This window comes from Polypterus senegalus, chromosome 2 (genome assembly GCF_016835505.1).
Source record: "Polypterus senegalus isolate Bchr_013 chromosome 2, ASM1683550v1, whole genome shotgun sequence".
Taxonomy (NCBI): Eukaryota; Metazoa; Chordata; class Cladistia; order Polypteriformes; family Polypteridae; genus Polypterus; species Polypterus senegalus.
Window position 1 is genome coordinate 85,238,705 of NC_053155.1, and position 27,982 is coordinate 85,266,686.

General features: G+C 37.9%; 1 long non-coding RNA gene across 1 annotated transcript in view; it reads left to right on the plus strand.

Moving 5' to 3' along the window:
* Positions 1-24,747, plus strand: part of LOC120524227 — a 47,752-nt gene extending 23,005 nt beyond the window's left edge. Inside the window, exons 4-9 of the long non-coding RNA XR_005632779.1 lie at positions 388-408; positions 10,452-10,472; positions 13,029-13,049; positions 17,548-17,568; positions 17,977-17,997; positions 24,726-24,747. This is a non-coding gene — a long non-coding RNA (uncharacterized LOC120524227). The remainder of the gene's footprint in view (positions 1-387; positions 409-10,451; positions 10,473-13,028; positions 13,050-17,547; positions 17,569-17,976; positions 17,998-24,725) is intronic.
* Positions 24,748-27,982: the final 3,235 nt, after the last annotated feature.

Here is a 27,982-nt window from a genome sequence, read left to right on the forward strand (position 1 = left end):
CACGCCCCCTTTATAAGCCGTGAGTGCAGCGATTATTTATTTAAAAACTGGCCTTTTTCATCTGAGCTGTGGATCCGCTATACCACAGAGACATGGTGAGAAATTAACTGGAATTGTTTAATTTGAATCATTTTTATTAGTCTTAATTATTATCATTAATGGATGTGACATACAAATCTAAGTAAAAATCAACACTCCACTCCAAAATAACAAAAGGACAACAGTAACAGTACTCATAAAAAATTGATTAACCGACAATAATGTTGAATGTATTGGCAGAAAGATTGTTAAAAATTAAAAGTTAATGAACGTCCTGCCATAGAATCAAATGTGAGATATTCAGCAATAACACACAATATCTATAACAATTTTGTTTTTTGTTCACAGTGCGGACTTTAGAAGCAATTAGTAAGTTATTCTTTTATATACATTTATTGTGTTTGAAAATGGAGGAAAGTACTAGAAACTATTACAAAAATGCATTTGTGTGAGATCTGTTGTGACTGAAGATCTAAAACTCATCATCCACAACTGTCACTTTAAGGGTCGTACATTGCAAAAACAGCTGGGGCGATTTTTGCTTAATCATTTTTCTATCAAGTATATTTTTGTTAATAAGCCTATACCACAATTTACTCTCAAGTCTTTGTATGTGTACTCCAATTCTAATATGTTATTGCATGTGAGGCATGTGAAAGCTTAATAATGATGTGCTATGCTTGTTGGTTAACTGGCATTATGGTTATATTTGTGTTATGTAGAAGTGCCAAGGTCTTCAGACATTATGGTGCAAACCTCAGGTAACTGCTACTGCACCACTGAGACTTGCAGCCGTCAACATGAGAAAGTGGTGTTTGCATCAAGCTCTTGAAGTATTCTTTTGCAAATATTATGGCACATTAATATGTTGATGTGTTCTGGTGCTTAAATGTGTTCTTTATAAGAAGATATTTTCATTATTGTTTCTGCAAAGCTCTCACTTAATGGATGAATGGGCACTTTATAGTGCCAACCATTTCTAGATACAATAAGGGGCAGTTTTGCAAGGTTGAATATTTTACAGACTTTTTTGTTGTTTTGCAATCGGTATCTTGTAATCTTTTGAGCAGTACCGTAATGAAAGTAAGTGATTTAAATTCTCAAGGTGTATGACCCTCCCATTCAAATTTGCTAACTTCTTTTTAGGAAGGGGGCAATGCTCTGCAAGTACTCTTTTGTTATGTTTTTCATTCCTATATGTGTAATTCACTATGCCTTTCAGGTTTATTAGTTATATTTTACCACAAATATTATAAAACTGTTCTGCTGTGGATATCACTATCCTAATAAATCAATTAAAATTATTTTAAATAGTACCCTTTATAGTAGTGTATCTCAACTACTGGGCAGAAACCCACTTTCGGGTCATGGGCTTCTGTTAGTGGGTTACATTGGGTTGTGCACTGGTCTGACAAAAAGTTTTGGATTGTTGGTTTTGGTGGTTTCTTTTGGGTCACTTTAACTCTGGCTTGTTCTCTGGACATGCTTTATTGAGGTCTTTTTGCCATTATTGTATTCAATCAGTAGAATCATACCATCATGGAAAGACATATTTGTCCGTCACAAATGATATTGAATTTATTATATTTGACTTAAGAAAATATTTTTTTTGCAACATTCTTCTTGAAACAAAGTACAGGCAATTCATATGTATGGAGGTCACTCTTAAATAAGGTGGTTGCATTGATTTCACATATTTACATGCACATATGAACATCTCTCAGGTTTGAGGGTGTAGTAGAAGGAGTAACCGTAATGAAACAGTTCAACGAGGTCATTAAGTCACAGTTCTTAGAATGCTAAATGTAAAGTCAACAAAGTGAATATAATAAATTTCTAAATATGTGTGCAGCAAAAAAGGAAGTCCAGAACCTTAAGAGCTAGACAATTACACTTTAAGCTGCTTCTGATCGATCCCTTGCAGAGTCCTTCCTGCTGAACAGATTCTCAAGGTAGGCATCCAATTTTTCCTATCGTATGATTATTTCTGGGGTTAATGATAGATTTACAGACAGCATTTTTAAAAAGTTTCAAGGTCTAGGCATTTTTTTGCTAAACAGCATTTCTTTATGGGACACCTGGATCCTGAATTGTACTTTTATCAGCATTTTATGCAGGTGCCTCCAATTCAGCTATTTGTTCACAGAAACTTGTATTGGTGGGCTGACTACATATGTTTGCAGAGTTTTACCATTTCTTCTGAAGGTGATCCCAGCATTTTACATGTTTTTCTCAATTTTCACAGTTTTTAGAATCTTATTCTGGTTATGGATAGATAGATAGATAGATAGATAGATAGATAGATAGATAGATAGATAGATAGATAGATAGATAGATAGATAGATAGATAGATAGATAGATAGTAAAATTCTATCTATCTATCTATCTATCTATCTATCTATACAATACAATACAATACAGTTTATTTTTGTATAGCCCAAAATCACACAGGAAGTGCCGCAATGGGCTTTAACAGGCCCTGCCTTTTGACAGCCCCCCAGCCTTGACTCTCTGAGAAGACAAGGAAAAACTCCCAATAAAAACCTTGTAGGGAAAATGGAAGAAACCTCGGAAAGGCAGTTCAAAGAGAGACCCCTTTCCAGGTAGGTTGGGCGTGCAGTAGGTGTCAAAAGTAGGGGGTCAATACAATACAATATACGCAACAGAACAATTCCTTAAGACAGCATAATAAAAATTTTAGAATTACGGTTTAACAGTAGATGATATGACATAATTAGGTTTGGATATTTTTAGAGTCCTGGAGACCTCATCCATCTAGCTGCATCTCCATTTGGCCATGCCACGGCTGAAACATTGCTCCGATGAAAGGACCCTCTTTCCCATGATTCCTGTGATCCTCCATCAGGGATGACTTTACCATAGGCAGGCAAACAACTTGGCAGGTGGGCCGTGGCACCAATGGCCACATTTGGGTACCGAGAAAAGAAACAGAATAGGTGAGGGTTAGTATTCAAATATAATTATCATGTTACTTATGTTATAGTGCTAATGACTAACAACAGAGATGCAGTATGTACAGTTAATCAGCAGCTCTAGTCAGGATATGCTAAACTGAAGTAGTGAGTCTTCAGCCGGGATTTAAAGGCTGAGACCGAGGGGGCATCTCTTATGGAAGCAGGAAGACCATTCCACAGTTTAGGGGCCCTGTAACTAAAAGCTCGACCTCCCACTGTTATTTTATTAATCCTTGGAATCCTAAGCAGACCGGCATCTTGAGATCTTAATGTGCTCAGGTTTGTAAGTCATGATAAGTTCAGACAAGTAAGCGGACCTTGGCCATTTAATGCTTTATATGTTAAAAGGAGGATTTTGAAATCTGCCCTAAACTTAACTGGGAGCCAGTGTAAAGATTTAAGAACTGGGGTTATGTGTTCATATTTTCTTGTTCTTGTAATAATTCTTGCAGCGCATTTTGGATTAACTGGAGGCTGTATAGAGAACAGTTTGAACAGCCAGTGAACACCGCATTGCAGTAGTCAATCCTACTAGAGATAAATGCATGAATTAATTTCTCACAATCCTGTTTATTTAGAAAGCGCCTTAATTTCCTAATATTTTTAAGATGGAAAAAACATGTTTTGGACGACTTTGTAATATGCGCTTTAAATGACATGCTAGAGTCAAAGATAACTCCTAGATTGCGGGCTGATTCAGTAAAATTAATTGGGATTCCAACTGAGTTAAATGACGACAAAATATTGCTGTGATCAGCGTCATTCCCTCCAACAATTAACATCTCTGTTTTATCTGTATTTAAAGACAAGTAGTTCTCATTCATCCATTCCTTTAATTCACTAACACAACTAATTAAAGACAACATCGGAGAAACTTCATTTGATTTAAATGAAAGGTATAACTGGGTGTCATCTGCATACGAGTGAAAATTAACATTATGTTTCCTAATGAGAGATCCCAGTGGAAGCATGTAAAGTGAAAACAGTAAAGGTCCCAGTACTGAGCCCTGCGGACACCATATTGAACTTCTGTGTATAATGATGGAGTACTGTCAGCACATTTCTGTACATACTGGAATCGATTTGATAAATAAGAACTGAACCAAGCGAGCACGGGCCTGTAAGCCCAACATCGTTTTCTAGCCTGTGCAGTAAAATAGAATGGTCAATGGTGTCAAATGCTGCACTTAAGTCCAACAACATAATTACAGTGGAATTTCCTTCATCAGAGGATATCAGAATGTCATTTACAACCCGTGTTAGTGCCGTTTCTGTACTATGACCAGTGCGAAAGCCAGACTGGAATTTCTCAAATAAATTGTAATGTAAGGTGTGACTGAAGCTGACTGGCGACTACTTTCTCTAGTATTTTAGAGAGAAATGGTAAATTTGAAATAGGCCTATAGTTATTTAGTATGTGTGGGTCTAGGTCTGACTTTTTAAGTAAAGGTTTAATGACTGACACTTTTAGTGCATCAGGTACTGTGCCATGCAATAATGAACTATTGATAATGTTTAGAATGGTGCTACAAGAACATCCATTGCACTTTTACTAGTTTTGTTGGCACTGGATCTAGGGAACAAGTAGTGGGCTTCATTTTAAATTAAAGTTAAGACTTCCTGCTCAGTTACAGGATTAAAATTATTAAAGTGCTGAATGCAATGTGAGCAGGGTCTGCTAAGCTAGTATTTGGTTTGTACTGTGATGCTGAGATCTGGGATCTTATATTTTTAATTTTCTCATTGAAGAAGTTCATAAAGTCTGTACTGCTAATATCTGTTGGTATTTTGCACTGTTGATCTGAATTCCCATTTGTTAATTTAGCCACTGCTCTAAAAAGTACCCTAGGATTTTTATTATTGCTATCTATTAATGTAGAATAGTATTCTGAGCGAGCTTTAAAGAGGGCCTTTTATATTTATTAACACTCTCTGTCCATGCAATTTGAAAGACATGTAGCTTTGTTGTTCTCCATCTGCGCTCCAGTTTTCGACACTCTAATTTAAGAGCTCGAGTGTTTTCATTAAACCAGGGAGAGTTTCTATGTGCTTTGATCACTTTTGTTTTAGGGGAGCCACTGTGTCCAGAGCATCTCTCAAGGTCACATTATAATGTGATATTAGCTGATCTAAATTGTTTTCCACGTTTACATTTGATGTTAACTGATCTAAATGGTTTTCCACAATTACACTCGACTTACTCAAGGTATCTATAAATTTTGAAGCAGAATTACAATCTAGATGTCGCACTGTCTTTGTTTTAATCTGCGAGTGCTGGCATGGGCAGAACTAAATCAAACGTAATTAAGAAGTGATCGGAAATAACTACATTTAATGGAGTAATATTTAAATTTTGAATTTCAACTTTGTAAGTTATAATTAAATCTAATGTATGGTTATGATTATGAGTTGGACCTTTGACAATCTGACAAAATCCTACTGAATTTAACAAATAAGTAAAACATTTGCTAAAAGTGTCAGTTTCCACATCAATGTGTACATTAAAATCCCCCATCAGAACTACGTGATCATAATTTATTGCCAAATCAGACAGAAGGTTGCTAAATTCAGTCATGAACAATGAATATGGCCCTGGTGGTCTGTAGACTAGCACTATAATTGTGTTGGAATCTGTTTTAATATTTAAAATGAATGCCTCAAAGGATGTAAAGTTGCCTAAATTTTTAGGAGTGATTTGCATTTTGTTACAATGAATTATTCCAAGGCCTCCTCCTCGACCAGAATCTCTAGACTTATGAAGGAACGAGTATCCATCTGGTGACGCCTCAGCTAGGGGAACAGTGTCACATTTACTAAGCCAGGTTTCAGTAAGAAGACACAGATCAGATTTTGAACTTAATATTATATCATTTACCAAAACAGCTTTAGTGCCAAGAGAGCGAATGTTCAATAAACAGCATTTAAAACTGCATGGTTCTTTCTGAACTGCTGATATATTTTTTGTTTTAATTTGAATTAAATTTCTATTACAGATGCCCCTGGTGGAGTGTCTGGTTTTATCCCTTGGTCTAATTATACACCTTATTTTTTGGTCTATCTATCTATCTATCTATCTATCTATCTATCTATCTATCTATCTATCTATCTATCTATCTATCTATCTATCTTTTCAGAATCTGCTCAAAATTTATTAATAATGTAGTAAGACTGGAATTAAAATGATTTAAAAAAAAATACATTTCATCTTAAAAAAGTATTACAACCTTATAAAACCCCTATTAGACAAATCCAAAAGAAACATAGTTCACATGAAACAGGAAGAAGCTACAGTAGCTAACTGCAATGATTTGATGACAATTCTGAAGCCCTTCATGATTGATTTGGGTATTTAGTATGTTTTATGCATTGACAAGTGAACACTGCATTACCGTAGGTTGTTTCTTTTATAGCTTTCAGTAAATAGTTCATAATACCTTGAAGCTGAATATCAGGATTAACTGTAAATCACTAGATTAGGGATTTTGATTTGCAATCGAATCTCTCATTTTAACAAGGATGTAATATGGACCGTGTGTTTAATCATCTGAAATTTACTGGGATTAGCTATCTCACAAATAAGAGAATAACACTGGAGTATTTCAGATCAACAACTGTTTGGTGAGTAGCATCAGGTGGTGCATTTGTTCTGTATTACTTATTTTGCTCATTTATATGGCATTCTGCAGATTAGCAAAATGCGATTCAAAATCACAAAAGAGTAGCCCCAAATGACTGCTCTTGTGAAGAAAGCTTATCATCTGTATTTCGGCTGCAAAACTGGTAATCAAGACAAGGAATGGGCGCCTCACATTTCCTCTGCGACATGTGCTGTCAGTCTGACAGCCTGGCGAGAACAGAAAGATCATGTGACAGACTGTTACTTCTGTTTGACTAATATATCTGGTTTCTCTGCCATAAACAAGAAGTCAATTGAATATCCTAATCTGCCTTCAGCAATGAAACCCGTGTTACATGATGACAGTCTTCCAATTCCAAAACCACCAGAGGTTTGGACTTTAGAAACCAGATGACTGCAATGCAGGGTACTGACAGTGACATTGACCTGGATTTTGAAACGTGCTCATCAGGTGATCGACATCTGATAACACAGTCCGAATTGAACGATTTGGTCAGAGATTTGGGTCTGTCAAAAGCAAAAGCTGAGCTGCTGGGTTTGAGACTGCAGGAATGGTGTTTGCTGTCACCAGGTACAAAACTTTCTGTGTTTCGAGGCCGACATCATGATATAACCAAATTTTTTGCACAAGTCGACAGTCTCTGTTTCTGTTGTGACATTGAAGAATTGTTCTCGGCCTTGAGTTGTGATCACAACCCAGAAGTGTGGCGTCTCTTCTTTGATTCGTCAATGTTAAGCCTGAAAGCTGTTCTGCTACACAATGGCAACATTTATCCTTCAGTACCTGATGGCTATGCAGCACACATGAAAGAAACGTATGAGAATATGGAACTGTTCCTGAAGCACATCCAGTATATCAGGTACAAATGGAATATCTGTGGAGATCTTAAAGTCGTTGCTCTGTTACTAGGACTGCAGCTCGGCTATACAAAGTACTGTTGTTTCATCTGTGAATGGGACAGCCATGCCAAAGAGTCGCACTATTTTCGACAGAACTGGCCACTTCGTAAAAAGTTAATTCCAGGACAGAAAAATGTGGCACATGAATCGTTTGTCAACCCGACAAAGATATTTTTGCATCCTCTTCACATAAAACTGGGACTCATGAAGAATTTTGTGAAAGCACTGAACAAGGAAGGTGAAGGTTTTCGTTATTTGAGACAGGTGTTCCCAAGAATAACTGACACCAAGATCCAAAGGGGCATTTTTGTTGGCCCCCAGATCAGACATGTTATGAGTGACAAGCTGTTTGAAGATCTGTTAGTTGGGCCGAAAAAAATTGCTTGGAAAGTCTTCAAAAATGCTGTTGACAATTTTCTGGGCAATTACAGAGCCCCAAACGACATTCGGCTGGTAGACCAACTTCTCAAAGTATACAAGACAATGAAGTGCAACATTTCACTCAAGATTCATTTCTGTCACTCACACTTGGACAACTTCCCCGGAAATCTCGGTGCTGTCAGTGACGAACACGGTGAAAGGTTTCACCAGGACATTGCTACGATGGAGAAATGAAACTACTGTAATGTGATGCACCAGACATTGAATACAAAAGATAATCAGGAGCAAAACACTTTTAATTCTTTTTAATTTAATAGCTTATGCGAAACATAAACGTGACTAAATACGTTATTGTCAGTAAACATATAAACATATAAATGTCTATTTCTCAGAATTCCTACATGATGCAGTAAAACCAAAACTATATTTGTGTAAACCCAGTAGGTGCCTGTCACAATTAGCAACTTTTCAGGAAGCAAGACTTTTCAAAAAAATGTAATCATATATGAAACCCAAACCATCATGAAGAAAAGCATTGATAAATAATTACAAATTATTTAGGCCCTATAGTCAATGATACAGTAAATAGTAAGCATTTCTATACGCAATCCAAACATGGAAATGTTTTTCAGTATTATTACTCTTGCTATCTGAATAGTTTTGATTTACACTAGGGTTCTGGAATCATTGTTTAATTGAAAGTAATATTGAATTTCTCAACTAATGAGCATTGCTCAGTGAAATGCTGCCATATTGGGCGTCTTGAGATCCAGAACTGTTCTATAGTTTTCAAATTAATTTAACAAGCTGACACTTCTACAAGAGATTTAAAAACTGTTACATATGTTCAAATGTATAGTATAATTAGATAGATAAAGACTGTAGCTGTATTAAAGCCCAGAAGGCATTATTTTCATCAAAGAGTGGAGCTGTCTTTTATGCTTTTTAAAAGAAATGCTTAGCCACATGTCTTTTTTAAGAAAATTAATAAGATGCAATTAGTGAATTTTTTGACATATTCCTGACGTGCAGCCAGGAAGCTGATGAAGAACCTATTTTTATCTTATTTTAGCTTGGCTTGGCTGTATACATCTGATTGCCAGGCAAAGCAACAGAACAGTAGACTGAGAAGATGGGGAGATCTAGTTGATTATACTACAAGTAGCTGTTAAATCTGTCTATGATACTTTTCAAGAAAATGCTGCTGATGAATTTCTACATTATTTGTAAATTAATTTTGAAAGTAATAAGTTAACTTGCCACAAACCTTATATTTCTGTGCAAGATTAAATGCCCCCATCACATGATAAAGAAATGGATCCTTTAAAATGGAGTTTATCAAAATTAAACTCTTCCTTTAAGCAAGCTCAAAAGTCACTCAAATTATATGTATTATGGTTAACAGTTGAGACACCTTGAATGAAGGTACCTGCAACATAAAGAATAAGTAAGAGGAAACAGGGCTGTCTTAATGCATGAACAATCTGGGAAGTTGCCCAGGGGCCCCACGAGCATAGAAGCCCCATACTAATCTATGTATGTTGTGACTTGCTGAGTGGTTGTGTAGGTAGGTGAGGAAGTGCAGGGCTTTGCCCGGGTGCCTATAATGCTGTTAAGATGGCCCTGAGAGGAAATCGAACTGGACAAAACAAACAAAACATCAAACCTTGATGGTGGGCAAGAAGTCGGAACACCAGATGCAGCAAAAAATATCTTAAAGACTGAAAAACAAATGCAGAAACCATTCAAATACTTTTGAAAACATGTCATTTTCTGGTAGTGTGTGAATGCAGTTTTTAAATATGCGTTTATTTACACGCTGATTCTTGTAAAGTCAATGGAGACTTGCTTTAAACGTGCTGTTATTTTGGTACATGCACCGTCATGTGATATCATGTTGGCCATTTTATTTGAAGCATGGCATCTTTGTCTGAGCTTTATTTAAGGAAAGAGAAAGTGAATTTCTGTGCTGGCTTATTTCTATGAAATTAACCTTTGACAATGCGCAGGTAAGCATCTTAGTATTGGTCTAATGATTAGTGTTGTGTTAGGATCATCTAAACTACAACACTTGTAACTATGCAAGGTGGCCACCATTACCTAATAATGGGTGCTATCACCTCCAGAATACAACTTTTTAATAATGTTGATGGCAAATTCAAGTATGGTGTAGGTTTTGCCATCGATTGCCACCTCTTTCTCTTCTAATTGTCATTGTCCTTAAATATGATTTTTAATAATTTGGCATGCTCTTGATTTTGATATTTAATACAATGTACTCCATATCAGATAATTCTGGTAGTTAATTTTCTATTTAAAAATATCACATTTAGGAAACATCTTAAAAGAAAATTTTATATCCAACATAAAATGATGGTACTGTATAAACTCATGCATAAAAATGCAAATGCAAATAGATCAAATGGAATTAAGTATGTTTTGGGGAGAAAAAATGACACCCGCCATTCCTTCTTCATTGCAATATATCACCTCATTTTGGGTTTTTTTTGTATTTACAGGTCTTGAGCTGGATTCAATAAGTGAGTTTTCAAATCTGTCTATGATACTGCCATTAACTTTGCCCTGCATATTTTTTTTATCAGCTTACAAATGTAAATGTTTAATGTATATCAGAATACATAGAATATGCTACACCACTGTATAATCTTATATATATTCTTGCTCAATTGTCTGCACCTCTTTTAGAATTTAAATAATGAAATAATCAAATGCTAAAAAGTGTTTGTCAGTCTTATACACCTACAAAACTACATCATATTTCCAACCTTTAAGTCTGTTTTTACCAGTCTTGACAAGACAGAAAAACATATTTCACCAGACATACAGTATATAGATACATACTGTAGATTAAAGTAAATTATTTATCCATTCATTAATTTTTCAAACTGATTTATTTATTTAATGGATTCCAGCCAGGATCATACAGATGGCACAAGCACACCCTGCCAGTTTACCTAGCATGCACATGATGGAAATGTGTACCCAGTAAATCTCAGACAGAAATAACCGAATTTATAAATTTTGAAAAGGTGCTTCAGACAGGAGGCAACATTTTACTCATCTCTGGAATGTCCTTTACTTATGAAAGTATTTGGTAAATATATAATGTTCATCTTTTCGAGGGTTGATTTTGGCCTGTTGTTGCTGAAATATACAGTAGCTCTTTGTAACCCAGGACTAGAAATGATTTCAGAAACTGGATAGATGGGTAACAAAATATAGTTAGATTAGATTTTCACTTGACTTTTGACTTTCTGGTGCCATTTTAAACTGCAAAGCATGTCACAAAGTAATAATTGGCATGTCTAAGGCTACAATGCAAATTTCCTCACTATGAAAAGAGCACCAGCTCATCCTCGTATTTCAGTACATGAGCATGTGAAGCTGGAGCTTCTCAAGACAAAAGAAGATGGAAGGCAGGAACAAAACCTGGAAGGAGTAACAATCAATTTCTGGGCATATTCACTCTTACACTCTGGCAAATCAGAGTCTCTAGTCAGCCTACACTACATATCTTTGGAAGGAGACACACAGAAAGACATGGAAAATGTAAAAACTCCATATAGAGAGTGATTCACTGAGTTCAATGAAGCTATGAGGCACTAGCACTAACTGCCGCAATACTGAGCTACACTATATACAGTGAATGTATACAGTGTAGCTCCCGTGTATATGCTCCCACCTGGCTATGGAACAGCTTGTCAGTCTAATGTCCATATGCAGGGTGAGTCAAAATTATGTTACCATTTGAATGGCGGAAACAATTTATTCACAAAACATCCTTCATATGTGCAAGATGATTTACAGGAATGTCTCAACCTGTGCACCATCATGTTCAACACATGTACCATTTGTGGCACATAAATTGTCCACAAAAATTGTATATACTGTAAGTATATACATAACAGTACCATTAGTGTTAACATAATTTTGACTCACCCTGTACTTCTGAGCCTCTGGAAATGGAGAGGGCTACACAGAAAAATGTCTTGTCGTTCCTAAATGGCTCACAGAATGTTTTTAGTAAACTCCTTAAATTAAATCTGAAAGTCTACACTTCAGTCACATAAAGATTACTTTATTTCAAATCATTGTGGTGGTGTACAGAGCCAAAATTATGAAAATTTTGTCACTGTCCAAATAGTTATGGACCTGACTGTGAACAGAATACAGAGGAGAAGTAATCAAAAGTTTTTGAGCCTGAACCTGAATTTGGTTTTATATAGTTCATATTTTCCAACCATCCAATAAAACAATACCTATGTACCCATTATGTTAACTCTTCAGGCTGAAATATTTCAAGGAGAAAATAAAGCTAATGAGTTCAGCCTGGGGTAAATTTAAGAAAATCTTTGTAATTGGGAATAAATCTTTGACATATCACTCTTATGCAGAGTCCAAACAACAGTCAAAACAATGGAAGCATAGTGATTCTCCAACACCAAAAACATTCAAATTCAAAGAGAGATTCATCATGATTGTGTGCATTTGATGTTGATGGGGCCTCAAGAGGTCCACATAATCAGTTAATGTTATGCTGACTTGCTTTGGTGTTTACAGCAGTTAGTCAAGGAAAGGCTGCAAGGAGAGTTGTTTACTGCCAGCCTACTCTGTGTCTCATGGGTTGCAGAAGCTGCTCTGTGAAAATATAAATTCAAAGGGAAGTCACAGCTTTGTGACTACGTCTGTTCTCAAAACTAAATTACTGCCTACTCCCTTTAGTCGTGCTTTGCCAATGATGAAGACATCAAGATGACTTTTGATGCATGGTTGCACAAGCCAGATAAAACATCTCATCTGAGTGATATAGGAAACCTTTGTGAAGTATTTTGTAATATTCACAGAAATCATATTTGAAAAAAAAAAGCTTATTTTGTTTTATTGGCATTAATCTGAATAGTTTTGGCAACTCAGTTTTTGGTCACCCCTAATATTTTGTTCACTTTCCCTTAAGTGATTGTAGAGAACTCCTACTCCTCAAGGCATCAGCGTTTGATGAAAAGGAATCCTGCAGTTCTAAAGAACTGTATTTTTATGTCCAGTGTTTAATATAATATTTATTTTTTTATTTACAGGAAGAGATATGCAGGCGATAAGTAAGTACTAAAGGCTTAATATTGTACAAAACTGTTTAACAAAACAGAACTATTAAAACAAGGTTTCCAGAATACTATTAGTTAAATCAGGGTTAGGATTAGGGTTAAATTACTGATATTTTGCTTCTGCTTTACTTATATGGTTAAGACCAAACTATATCAATTTTATCATGAGGGCATAACACTCCTATGATCTGGAAATCATTCAGATTGATTTTGTGGTATTTGATAGAAGTTGTATTAAACTTAATAGTTATGAATTTCTGCAATTTTTTTATCCTGTTGCCATCATCTTTTCCTCAAAACAAAACAATTTTTGCTTATATTTTATATTGACAAGGAATTGCTTCCATTAAACAATTAAATACTAAAATTGTAACCTGTAATCATATTCAAAATGTACAATAAATCTGATTAACATCGATTAATTACCAAACAGAAAATAGTTTTTAAATCTGTCGTTCTACAAATATCTTTCTTTATTCTTTTGAAATTGGTTGAGAGTTTGAGGATTGCCCGTTTATCGAGGGCTTCATATAGCAGGTCATAGCATAAATTATTTGAGGGATTGCTTTATATGCTTTTTGTTATATGATCAACTGTATAGTTATGTCATTGGATTCTTTGAATTTGTTTGAAACAAAAAATGTCGTGTGATATGAAATAATAACAGTAATCCTAATGCAGTTGAAGTAAAAAAAAAAACAATTCTCTATGCATTTTATTCAGTCTTCTTCAGTTTTTACATTGCACACTTCAATTTGTAAATTCAGACACTTCTCATAAAGTCAACACTTATAACTCTATTTAATACCTGCATAGAAATATTCAAATGCCTTTTCAATAAGCTGGCTCACTATACAGTATGTAAACTCAAATTAGATTGTAACTTGAGGAAGAGTTAATTTCTCTCATGTCCAGAACACAACTGATTGTACATTAGTAATTAATAACTCAATTACATCTTGCATTATGGAGAGGAGTTAATGCATCAGCACTGGCTTGAGGCGCTTCTGGTCTTTAGATAGGCCCACACCAGCAGCCTCATCAGCAGCATTGTCAGAACAGCCCACCATTTGGGCTCAGCTAACAGAACAAGTAAAATGACAAACTGAACTGACATGATGGGAATACTGTCATGCACTAGGAGTCCCAGACACAAAAGAGTTAAAAGCACTTTTCAAAAATGTCCACTAGAGGAGGGTATACTACCAAATTCTGACTAGATAAAATAAATAAATAAATAAGATAAATAAAAAAGATGATCTGTAACAAAAAGCCAGCTCTGGGGAGCACAAAAAGTAAAAAGGAAATACCAGAAACACAAGGCAACCCAAGCGAATAAAGCCCCAATTCAGAACCCAAAAACATCATCAAAAGGAACTGAGCAGAAGACCTTTGAAATGAACCACCGGGAAGTGTTAGAAATCCTTTGGATTTATAGGGTGGATTTATAGGGTGGAGGGCAATTCCTAGTGGCAACTGACTGGTGGGGCCACCCAAAAAACACCTGAAAAATAATAAATGCAGCTTAAATTCATAAACAAAATCAAAAACAAAGAATAATAAACATAAAAAACTTAAAGAATCAAATATGAACAAAAGAGACATAAAACATGAATCTGAACTTCTGCCAGGGTAGGAACCCTGACTAAGACATGACAAGAACAAGAACAAAAAAAAAACACATAAAATTCGATAAATATGAAAATACTAAATAAAAATAACAGTAGAAAATTAGTAAAATCATATTTAGTAATAGCTAGTGATGAGCGAATCCTGCTGAATGCACTTCACCTTAAATTCCGTGAAATCACAGAAATGTTTCAAGATTGGCTATGTGATACATTTTTATCTTTTTAAGTTCACTGATGACTCACATATGTGAATCAAAGAGCCAGTGGAAAAATATTGCAGCATAGTTCGGTGGATAGTATGGGAGAAGGTTGTTTCAGCACATCTCAGTAGCTGAAACGGCAAGCAGCATTTTTTTTTCTTGTGTGCTTGAGACACAGCGATGGCCAAGTCGGCAACAATCTTTCAGTAAGCATGTGTGAAAGTTCCACACCTGGCTGCTTCAGCTCTATGATATCACATTGGTCTTGCAAAGCATCATGGGATACTTTGAAAAAAATGTTCAAATCAGCTGGCTGCACTGCGAATTTTCAGGAAAATACTTGTTGAACAAGGCCACTGGTAAACACAGCATATTCGCAGGGAAAAACGCTTTGACAAAATTTCCCGATCAACACTAGTAGTAACTATTATAGGATACTTTATAAAAAAAACTATGGAAGCTTACTCCTACCACTCACAAAAATATATTATTGCATTATTTCTCAAAAGTATTATGTTATTATCCAATAATTATTGCATTATTTTACAAATTTCTTGCCAGCTGCTGCTGTTATCATTGTGCATGTGCGTTCTCTGGTAGTCTGGTAGTCTAGTCACAGCTATTGACAAAAAGATCAAGCATCTGTGTAGCTTACAATCAAGTGACAAGAGCTGAACAAAAGTTATAGTCATACATTCAGTTTTAATGACGTTAAAGTTCAGTAAGTTTAGCACGGAAATTTTAATATAGGCAGAATGACAGCACAAAGCTAACATTCCCGTATCACAGTGCTAAGTAAGGCCTGCATTGATTTTGCCTTTCTGGACTGATTTGTATTAGTGAATGTGTTTAACTTCGTATGTTTTCCTGTTTTAACACTGAATGTTGGAAATGTGTCAATAAGACATCTCAATTAAGAGAATACATTTAGTCCTTCGTGTGCTGTGTAGTAAAAAACATCCATCCTCATTTTACACCCCAATCCTGAGTTCTTGAAGATTTTAAGTCTGAACATTTGCTGCTGCGCCATCAAATCACACCATTTCAAAACATCTATTTTTAGATAAGTAATTACATTAAACATATAATAGAAAATTGAAAAAAATAATTCCTTTAGAAGGCAAATACGAGGGTTGTTAAACACTTTAATAATAAATGAATGTGGGAAACTTTTCACTTATTTTGCATATTATATGGTGGGGACTACAGTATACCTCACTGGCCCTGAATGCACTAATGTTTAGTTCTTTTACAGCATCTTGGCCTGTGTCATAGATTGTGTTTTCATATTCTTACTAATCAAATGACATTTCTTTACTTCTGACAGGGAGCGATGGAGATGCAATAAGTGAGTTTCTGGAAAATATTTGCTATACTGGAATTAATGTTATGCATATTATTCCTTAATATTATTCTCAGTATGCACTGCCAATCAGAATTACCCCTAAATTAAAAGGCCAATGGGGCAAGATGGGGGCATAATATTTGGTACTCTAGCTTCATACTTTCAGGGAATAGGTTGAACTCTAGGTTCCTGTCTGCGTGCAGTTTGAATGTTCGTCCTGTGTCTAAGTGGGTTTTCTTGGGGTATTCTAGTTTACCTCCAGCATTTCATAGATGTGCAGGTTACAGTAATTCAAAATTCTTAATTGAGAGCCTGGGACACATCCACAATGTTTGTATACACCCTTGCACTTAGTCTTACTTAACTTCATTTGCATGATTTGATGTGCATGTGGTGCACCCTCTTAAGTTTAATTGCATTTGGTGTTATCAGTGCATTTTTATTTAACATGTTGGTCAGTAAATACGCCAACATATGTATATATGTAGTGAAAAAATGATTACTAGGTGGGATGTACAATCAGTGCACATTTCTTGCTTTAGTCATTCTGCCTGTCAGCACATTTTTGTACTTAAGTTGTACTACGAGGTTCCATTTCCCTAGAATGGTAAGAGTGGGTTCAGAAAATGACTAAATGAATGAATGAATTGAAAAGATCTTCAAATTCTAATATCAAAGCTGTAAGTGAGCAGGGCGTTTTTAATATTTTTATATATTTTAGAAGAAACCCTTCATTCATGTTACATCTTTAGGGTGCAAATGTTGAACAGAGTTACCTCATATGAAAGGATTATCAGTTAAAGACAGAACTTACTTGACACGGTAGATACAACTGCTGTAGTTACATATCTACTGTTCTCGCTACTGGTAAACTCACCACTAGCAATAATAGTATATGAAAATGATCTCAATTACAGAATATCATGCTATCTTATAAGTAAATGACATGATATTTATTTGATTAGTGTTACAGTACTGATGGCCTCGATACATTCTGGATTTAATTCAGACCAAGCTCAATATTTGTTCTGCTGTTTCTGACTGATAAGCAGAGTATACTATAACTTCTTTCTTCTTCAAAAATGTGAAGGTAGTTGCAACAGAATGACAAAACTTAGACTATTGTAGATAAGCCTGTATGGTCCAATTTATCTGGGCTCAGGCAACATTTAAATAAATCTTAAAAAATTAAATATAATTATAACATCATGTTTCAATGTAATAACACATATGCAATCTGTGTTGATGACCACAGTGTCTTCAAGGGATGGACTTTAAATTAAATTCTTAATCAAATATCATTTTATTTATTGCAGGAATGGAGGTGCAAGGAATAAGTGAGTGTATTTTTATTATTTGTTATTGTGAGTGGATGTATGCACTTTACATAAGAACAGTTATGAAGCAGAGAAAGCTCAGCAATCCCAAGTCCTCATCTTCCTTCAGGCAGCATTGGCAGTAGCAACCTCAAGAAAGGTGATAAGTGTCCCTTGCTGTATTTTTGATTTATCTCCGCATGTTCAAATTCACATTTTACACAGGTTGGCATAAGTAAGTGAATTGGATATAAACTACTGCATTGCACTTATTTTTGTACAGATTGTAACAGATTATACTGTAGCTAAAATAATTTAACATGTACATTAAGCTATAACTGTACAAAAGAAACAGAATGAAGCCAGAAAGAATTGCCTGTGTGGTTTCTTGTATGGAAAATGTAAATGCATTTGTTTTCTTCTTAACAGGAACTGAGGGAGAGTTATCAAGTAAGTCTCTTGAGAACTTTTTCTGTTAGGTATGTAAAGGAAGTAGGCCATCTTAGTAGGCCATCTTAGCCTGTTCTTATTGTTTAGACTTCAGCCTGCTGCCCCAATGACTTGCAGTTAGCAAAAATGAGTGGGATTTTGAAAGGTTTGAACACTCTCAGATTATTCAATGTGCTAAATAAACATAAGGGCTGCCCTTCCTAGGAGTCTCTTCATGTGTGTTCAGTAGTACTACTACTAATAATAATAACCATTCTCATTCAGAGGGGCGGCACGGTGGCGCAGTGGTAGCGCTGCTGCCTCGCAGTTAGGAGACCCGGTTTTGCTTCCCGGGTCCTCCCTGCGGAGTTTGCATGTTCTCCCGTGTCTGCGTGGGTTTCCTCCGGCGCTCGTTTCCTCCCACAATCCAAAGACATGCAGGTTAGGTGGATTGGCGATTCTAAATTGGCCCTAGTGTGTGCTTGGTGTGTGGGTGTGTTTGTGTGTGTCCTGCGGTGGGTTGGCACCCTGCCCAGGATTGGTTCCTGCCTTGTGCCCTGTGTTGGCTGGGATTGGCTCCAGCAGACCCCCGTGACCCTGTATTCGGATTCAGCGGGTTAGAAAATGGATGGATGTATTCTCATTCAGTAGTAAAAATTCAAACCAGGAATATTACCATCAACAAAAACATTCCTATAATTGTTGCACCACAAAGTCTTTGTTACAATATTAGTAGTTCAAATTTGTGAATGCATCTGAGGGCACACTGGAGGAAAGTCCTCCTGATGATTTGGGCTGCAAACTTAGGACCTGTGCTGTCTCTGTAGTGGGCAGGAGATCAAGTCACAAGCAGTGTGCCATACATTTCATTAATGGCCCTGGGGGCACGTTGATCATCAGTTGTGTAAAGCAGCCTGTGGCCTAGCAGTGGGGAATAACATGGAGCAATAGGTCACTTTGGCATAAGCATGAGACAAGGTGGAAGGCAGAACTATCATTAATGTGCAGTTTCATAAAATTTATTTCCCACTGTTTTCTTTTTGACATGAAGCCACAAGAAGAACTTACATATGTTGAGCAGAAATACAATATCTGTAGTCTCTTTGTGCTTAAAACAATATTACTATTTGGAAAGTGTTGAAAATAGGCCTCTTGTCAGCTTGAGAAAAAGCCTGGACAGTAATGCATGTTTGAAATACATATAATTCAGCAAACACCACTGACACTGGTCTAAAGCCACAAGCTCAAAGTACCACTACTCATAGTGTGGTACATGGTGAACACAATTCTACTATGGCTAGAACAGTTTTAAATCTCACTACTGATGGAGATGCTCACTTTTCTCATCAAACAAAAAACTATTATGGCCCTTAGCCACATTAAATACACCATTATTATTAAAATGTAAGATAATCAGTTTTTGTACAGAATTCATGTAATGGATCAAATGCAAAAAAAAATTACAAAACTGGAAGCAGTACAATAAAAGAGACAAATTGTTAAAATTATCAAATTAGGATGTTAGAGTAAATAAAACAAATGTGCCTATATCCATAATGACAGACATACAGTATTTGCCTAAGTAATGTTGACTTTTACAGTAATCATAACATGGGAATAAAGGGCCTGACCTGTATTTAAATGAAAGATCATCTAGGTAAAATTAAGGGTTGCTGCTGGAAACGGTTGGCGAGGCCAGGATGTCACGCTTACCCTGTGGTCTGAATGTGGATCTCAATGCCTCAGTGCAGTGACTGGGACATTGTGTTGTAGAAATGGTGCCGTCTTTTGGATGAGATGTAAAACCGAGGTCCTGACTCTACCTGGACATTCTTCGTAAAGAGCTGGGTGTATTCTGAAGTCCACCCTAAATTGCCCTCCATGGCCTAGTCATTCTGGCCCCCTAGTCATTCTTGCCCCCTAATCATCCTCTGTCGCTAATTAGCTATCTCTCTCAAAGCTTCACCACCTAATAGCTATGGTGTGGTGAGCATACTAGAGCAAACACAGCTGCCATTGCAACATCCAGGTTGACGCTACACATTAGTGGTGGTTGAAGTGGCTCCCCACTCATTACAAAAGGGACTTTGAGTAGTGAGAACAAGTGCTAAATAAATGTAAAGAATCATTATTATTATTATTTCTACTATTACTATAAGCCAGGTTGCCATAAGATCTGGGACCTCATGTTGCGTACGCCCATTCCCACGCTCACATCGCGATATATAAAAACTAAACTTGGCATAAAGCCACGCACATTTTCACGCCAGCTCAGTCCCAGTATGCAAGTTCTCTGCTCGGTTTTGCAAACTGGTGGCACCCAGCGTCAAAGCAGTTCTACTGTTCCTGTGTGGTTTCCCATTTTTTAGATTCACATCCCTGACGTGGCTTTATCAAATGCACTGAAATTAATCGCATTTCATTTATTAGTTTAAGGCATCTCATTGTAATCAACTTGTAACCATATAATGGTGCACAGAATCCAAATACTATAGCTGCTTTAGCGTTGTCACTCTCAATGCACCATTCCGAGTATTTAACCCACTGTATCTGAGTGTGGAATCACAGCTGCACAGCAGCTGATCGGATTATTGGGATACAAGATCTAGCACATGCAACCTCATTAATGCACACAGTCTATCTGAACTTCACCCATGCAGTAAAGCAAACGCTTTAGAGCCTTTCCTGTAGGGACCTCGCAGTTCAAAAACAGTTTAATCGAAAGTGCCCTAAAAACACTTAATCATTTCATCAAGTGCTCCTGGTAGAACTGTTTGTACTTATAAGTTGTAAGAGGTTAGCCCGGCCACACACAGACACAACAACGCAGTGTCCACAACACACACGCTTATTTATACAACTATTTACAATTATTATTTACAGTTTAGTCAGTCCTTGTATCCTTCAGCCGCCTCCACTCCTGTCTCGCAAGCTCCATCCTTCTTCCACCTGACTCTCTGATTCGAGTGAGGTGGCCCCTTTATTACTGTCCTGGATGTGCCCCAGGTGCCTGGCGATGATCTTCTAGTAGCACTCCCCACTGTGGCGGAAGTGCTGTCCCCCAGGGATCAAGGACCAGCCGGGTTCCCATGGAAAAGAAGTACCACTCTCCTGGTTCCTCCTTCCTCCAGGCATCCCAGCGGGGCAGTGTTCCTGGTCGTCTATCACACTGCCGCTCCTCCAGCTGAAGCCCATAGGGCTGAAGCGGCCTGTCCCGCAAGGGTTGTCCTTCGACAGGTTGGGGTGCCGGCCTGTCCTGGGTCACAGTTCCGCCCTGAAAAAGATAAACACAATAAGGTCGGGGAAGCGTGTCCAAGACGCCACTCCATGGCATCATCCATCAGTGTATACAGACACCGCCTCCACCTGTGACCGTGATTAGTACAAGTAAAGCACTGGCACTTCCCTCCATGTCCCCATGCCCTCTGGACATGGCAACAGGACGGGTTTCTGTGCTTCGCCTGGTCCCCAGGCCGGACACGGTGGACAGCTGTAGCGACGAGCTGGTGCCATGTTCAGGGATTGTTCCTGCCTCGTGCTGTATGCTTGCTGGGATTGGCACAACCCTGGATGGATAGATGGATGGAATAATTAAACATGCACTACGAAGATATTTCAGTGTTTCCTAAAAGTTTTGAAGAATCAGTGTTCTAAGCTTACAGACAGCTTAGCATCTATTATAGAGCTGATCGTGTGGCGATTGGTTACATGGAGAAAGAAAAGGAAGGACAGGAATTGGGGGTTAGTATGTTTGAGAGAGACAGTACTACTGCAGTAAATTATTTCATTGAAGGTCATGCATGGCACAGCAAGCATCTTGCAGGAGGCAGGAACGATCTCTGCACGGGGTGCCAGCTCATCGCTAATACTGCACCACCGTACCCCCATGTTTAATACATGCTTTAAATCCTATCATCATGAAAATGATATCAAGTATACATCGCAATATTTCAATTATCCTGAAAGCTGTAATATATCGAATGTAATGGATTCTGTGACCAGTTTAAGAAGCACATAGTGATTCACACACATAGAGCACATAGAAGAACACAAACAATCCAAAGCATTTAACGTGGTACTTTAGTTACGATAGTATTTGAGAAACTAGTAAATTAAATGATTTTAAGATGAAGTTTATGACATTCTACTTTAATGACAAAATAAACTACGTGATTAAAGTGGAAATTTCGTGATTAAAGTTGACATTTGGATATTTTTTTCAACTGCGTCCCTATTTTGTTTTTCTTTCCTTTGTAGCCTGCTTCCATATGACACTCAGACGGTGGGCTACGACTCGCCTTTTAATGGTGATTTTGATATCTGTCCACTTCTTATTTACTTCGGGCAGTGTGCGACTTGCGTATGCACTGTTTATACAGGAGGCCTACGGTCGCAATATGGTAGAATATAGGAAAAAAGAGGCCAGCAGAAAAAGATTTGCCCCATGGCAATTTGTATAATTGAAGTCTTTCTTAACTAGGCCAGCTTTCTTGACATTCATCATGTGTTGCATTAAATGCCAATGAAATGATACATTCATTATCATTATTTTACATATATCAGGTTGCAAATATTCTAAAAGGGAACTCTCTATGGCTGGCAATTTAATCATCTGCAAAGTTTGTCTCCAGTTACCTTTGGATTTTCAGATTTTAGGCAGAGGATGATTTTTTGTTTGCAATATCATATTTAAATTGTATATTCAGTCCAACTACTTAATCTTTAATTCTTCACTCATTATAGCAAGTGCATTTACACTACTTTTCCTTCTAAGCTTGGTTTTCTATGCAGGTTTGTAATTTCAACATTATTTTGCAGAGTGGAGGCTCTGAGGCTAGAGATCTGTGGCAGCAATCAAAAGGTTGCCAGAAGTGACCTTACTCCATTGGGCCTTTGAGCGAGGCCCTTAACCTGCAATTGCTTTGTCCTGGGTATGATGTTAATCTGCATCCAGCCCTGCAAACAGGTCCTCCAATTTACAGGGAAATCTTGGGGTTGGTGGCAGGATTGCACTCAGATCCCAATCCAAGTGGTTCGTCTTGTAGTGGGTGCAGCAAAGCGCTCCAACCATCCATCCATCCATCCTCTTCTGCTTATCTGAAGTCGGGTCGCGGGGGCAGCAACTTGAGCAGAGATGCCCAGATTTCCCTCTCCCTAGCTACTTCTTCCAGCTCTCTAGGGGAGACATAGTCCCTCCAGCATGTCCTGGGTTTTCCTCCTCCTGGTTGGACGTGCCTGGAACACCTTGCCAGGGAGGCATCCAGGAGGCATCCTGATCAGATGCCCAAGCCACCTCATCTGACTCCTCTCGATGCGGAGCAGCAGCGGCTCTACTCTGAGACCCTCCTGGATGACTGAGCTTCTCACCCTATCATTAAAGGAAAGCCCAGACACCCTGCGGAGGAAACTCGTTTCAGCTGCTTGTATTCGTGATCTCGTTTTTTCGGGCACTACCCATAGCTCATGACCATAGGTGAGGGTAGGAACGTAGATCAACTGGTAAATTGAGATCTTTGCCTTATGGCTCAGCTCCTTTTTCACCACGACAGACCGATGCAGAGCCTGCATCACTGTGGATGCTGCACTGATCTGCCTGTCGATCTTACGCTCCATTCTTCCCTCACTCATGAACAGGACCCCGAGATACTTGAACTCCTCCACTTGGGGCAGGATCTCGCTCCCAACCCTAAGAGGGCACTCCACCCTTTTCTGGCTGAGGATCATGATCTCGGATTTGGAGGTGTTGATTCCCATCCCAGCTACTTCACACTCAGCTCCGCACTGATTCAGAGAGAGCTGAAGATCACGACCTGAAGAAGCAAAGAGGACAACAATCCATAGTCCAAGTCCATAAAAGTTATGAACAGAATCGGAGACAAAGGGCAGCCCTGGCAGAGTCCAACTCTCAATGGAAACTGGTTCAACTTACTGCCAGCAATGCGGATCAAGCTCTGATACCGATTGTAAAGGGACCGAACAGCCCTTATCAGGGGGTCCGGTACCCCATACTCCCGGAGCACCCCCCACAGGATTCCCCGAGGGACATGGTCAAACGCCTTTTCCAAGTCCACAAAACACATGTAGACTGGTTGGGCAAACTCCCATGCACCCTCCAGGACCCTGCTAAGGGTGCAGAGCTGGTCCACTGTTCCACAACCAGGACGAAAACCACACTGTTCCTCCTGAATCCGAGGTTCGACTATCCGACGGACCCTACTCTCCAGAACCCCCGAATAGACTTTTCCAGGGAGGCTGAGGAGTGTGATTCATCTGTAGTTGGAACACACTCTCCAGTCCCCCTTCTTAAAGAGGGGGACCACCACCTCGGTCTACCAATCCAGAGACACTGTTCCCGATGTCCATGTGATGTTGCAGAGACGTGTCAACCAAGATAGTCCTACAACATCTAGAGCCTTGTTGGGATGAGGGTTAGGTACTGAAGGCACATCTAATTTAGGATTCATACTTACCATGCCCCATTTGGAGGCTTTCTCTAACATCATATAGAACCTTTCATTTTGGTTATTGAACCCTTTGGTTCCTCCGTATTTCTTCCCATTTCAACCATTAAAACTAAACCACTGCTTAACTCGAAAAACATAAAAACTATTGGAGAACTGTGAAAGAAGATGTTATGCATTCTTGTAAAATCAATGATTTGGAACAACAGTTAAGCTCAAGATACACAGTGCTCCTGAAGGGGTGCTTTTGTTTGAAACTTGTAATCAAATCTCTGTTTTTCTTTGCAGGAAAAAATGTTGAAGCTGAAGGTCAGTTTATTACTATACTAATTTAAAAAAAATTATCAATGGAAGGGCCTTCTGTATTTATGTATTTAAGTCAAAAGAGATGGATGGATTATCCTGACTATTTAATAAGAGTACGTCAGTTTTTAAAATTCCACTGTTCTGATGGTCTGGTTCCATTTTCTGTTCAAAAATTTGGGTGACAGAGTGCCTGAGATGTTTATTTGAGTTGCCAATGTGTGTAATACATTGTTATACTGTTTCATTGTTTCAGGAAGCATAAAGTACTGCTGCTATTTCAGATGTTAAAAAAAGTAAGTAAATAAACTACTTTTAACTATTTTTGGCACTGTGTCATTCGGAGCTGGATATACTGTATACAGTAGACATAGCATGGTATTCTTCTCTGTGACTCAGAAATCTTTTGTCTCCAAATTTGTTAAAAGCTTGTAAAAGCTAGAAGTGGTCCTGTCTCCTTAAGTATGACAGCATTATTAAAACAGTGCACTGGGGCCACTACCTACACAACCATTCAGCAAGTCACAACATACGTAAATTAGCATGGTGCCCCTATGCTTGTGGGGCCCCCGGGCAACTGTCCAGTGTGCCCATGCATTAAGACGACCCTGTGTATGAATGCTTCCAAAGGAATAAGCAAGAGTTTAGCTTGCGGTTATCAGCTTAAGATGAATGAACAAGCTAACTATACATTGACTAAAACCGAATAGTATGGCCACTCATGTTAATGTCCTTTTGATATGAATATGAGTGAGAAGCATTTGGTTTTCTACACCTCTATCTATTTCTGTTTCTTTAACAAGAGAAGGTATTGTGGGCCTCCAAAAGTCAACACATACTTTGCTCTATTGCAACAATAGCAGCTCTGTAAGTAAATCTAATCAGTTTGAATAAAATCACAGATCTATCTATCCATTCGTACACTACTCAAAAAATTAAGGGAACACTTATTCATCACAGCCTTGCACCAAATCAATTAAGCCTAAGGGATATCAATCTATCCAGTTAGGAAGCACAATAAGCAATTGTGAATCAACATCACCTGTGACAGGTGTACTGGAGAGGCAACAGCAAGAATATCCTCAAAAGGGGAATGGTTTTGCAGGTAGTGGCCACAGACATTTGCTCTCTTCTCATCCTTCCTGACTGAATCCTTGTCACTACTGGTAGCATGAGGTGGTACCTGCAGGCTATTCAGGTTGCACAGGTAGTCCAACTCCTCCAGGATGGCTCATCCATATGTGCTGTTGCAAGAAGATTTGCTGTGTCTCCCAGCATAGTCTCAAGAGTATGGAGGAGATTGCAGGAGGCAGGCCTTTACATGAGGAGAGCTGGACAAGGCTGCAAAAGGGCATCAACCCAGCAGTAGTACTAGCATCTGCTTCTTTTTGTGAGGATGAACTGGAAGAGCACAGCTAGACCCCGACAAAATGACCTCCAGCTGGCTACTACTGTGCATGTTTCTGACCAAACTGTCAGATTCAGACTCCATGAGGGTGGCATGAGGGCCTGACATCCACTATTGGGACATGTGCTCACAGCCCATCACCGTGCAGCTTGATTGACAGATTGACATTTGCAAAAGAATACCAAAATTGGCAGCTCCGTGATTGGCGCCCCATTCTCTTCACAGATGAGATCAGGTTCACATTGAGCACATGTGACAGACATTAAAGAGTCTAGAAATGCCTTGGTAAATGCTATGTATCCTGCAACATAATCCAGCATGACTGGTTTGGTGGTGGGTCAGTGATGTTCTGGTGAGGCATATATTCTTGGAAGGTTGCACAGACCTCCACATGCTAGGCAATGGTACCCTGACAGCTGTTAGGTACCAGGATGACAACCTCAGAGTCAGGTGCAGTGGGCCTGGATTCCTCCTGGTGCAGGACAATGCCTGACTTCATGTAGCAAGAGTGTGTAGGCAGTTCCTGGATGATGAAAGCATTGATGCCATTGATTTATTCCAGCATGCAACAGGTGCAGGCTGGAACAATCCCTGGACAGGGCACCAGCCCATCACAGACTGAATGCATGTCTTGCATGTCTTTGGACTATGGGAGGAAACTGGAGCAAATTCACGTGTGCTCACATTCAAACTCCATGCAGGGAGCACCTGGGAGGTGACCCCTGGACTCATTACTAGAAGGCAGTAGTGCTACTATTGCATCACTGTGTATAATTTGTTGCTTTTTGACATGTTTACATTAATTGTCGCCTCAGAAATTTAAGGAAAATATTGTTTATTTGAGGCTTATTTTAGTAAAATAATCTGTTGGCCCCCAACTGCCACCAGTGAAATTCTGGCCTTAAAGAAAGTAAATACCATTACCATTACCAATATCATTAGTTTTAGGGGGGCTTACATATTCTAATGGAACAATGGGGGACCTTGAAGGAATACAGTATAAAACCACTGCTATACATATAGCACATAACATTCAGGTTTTAGAAAATTGTTCTGCTCTGAGGTGCTATCAATGTAATGGAGAAGATTCAAAAGTTTACTTGTAACCAAATATTCATTATGACGTTTCACATCACCTGGCAGCCTATTGTGAGAGATATGAAACCTTGCTGGTAAATACAGCATAACTGTATAAGAAAAGTGTTTCTGCTTAAAAAAAAGACAATTTCTTACAATAAATGTTATCAAAATATTCTAAGGTGATTTTTTTTTGTTTCCATAACTAAAGTTAAATCCAGGTGCAACATAAGCATGACCATTTTACACACTTATTTGGATTAAGATGAAATATGTTTTTAACAATTTTCATTTAATGTTTATTTGTTTTTTGACTGAATAGGTTAGAGGGTTAAGAGTTTTTTTGTTTAACTCTACATAAGTTATACAGATGTTAGCATTCCTTCATTGTGAAAAACAATAATGTTTGCTCCTTTTTGTCTTTTTCAGATTTAGTTCTTTGGCAAGAGCAGAAGAAATACTTTGCATTTTCATTTCATTGTGTAATCAGTATTTTCTTATGGGAATTTGAAATCTTAAATTGACTTTTTAATAAATACCTTTTTTAACAGTTGATCTCTCAGATATGGTCACGTTTTTATGATAAATGCAGCTGATATACAGATGTTCAAAGAAGCAAAATCATATGAATTGTTTTTGTTTTGTAAATAAAAACAAAATGCTTTCCCAGAAGTTAAAGTATTGTTGATCTTTTTTGATGATTTGAAAGGTTCAAAAAGCAAAGATAATACATACAAACATCATATAGAAATATGAA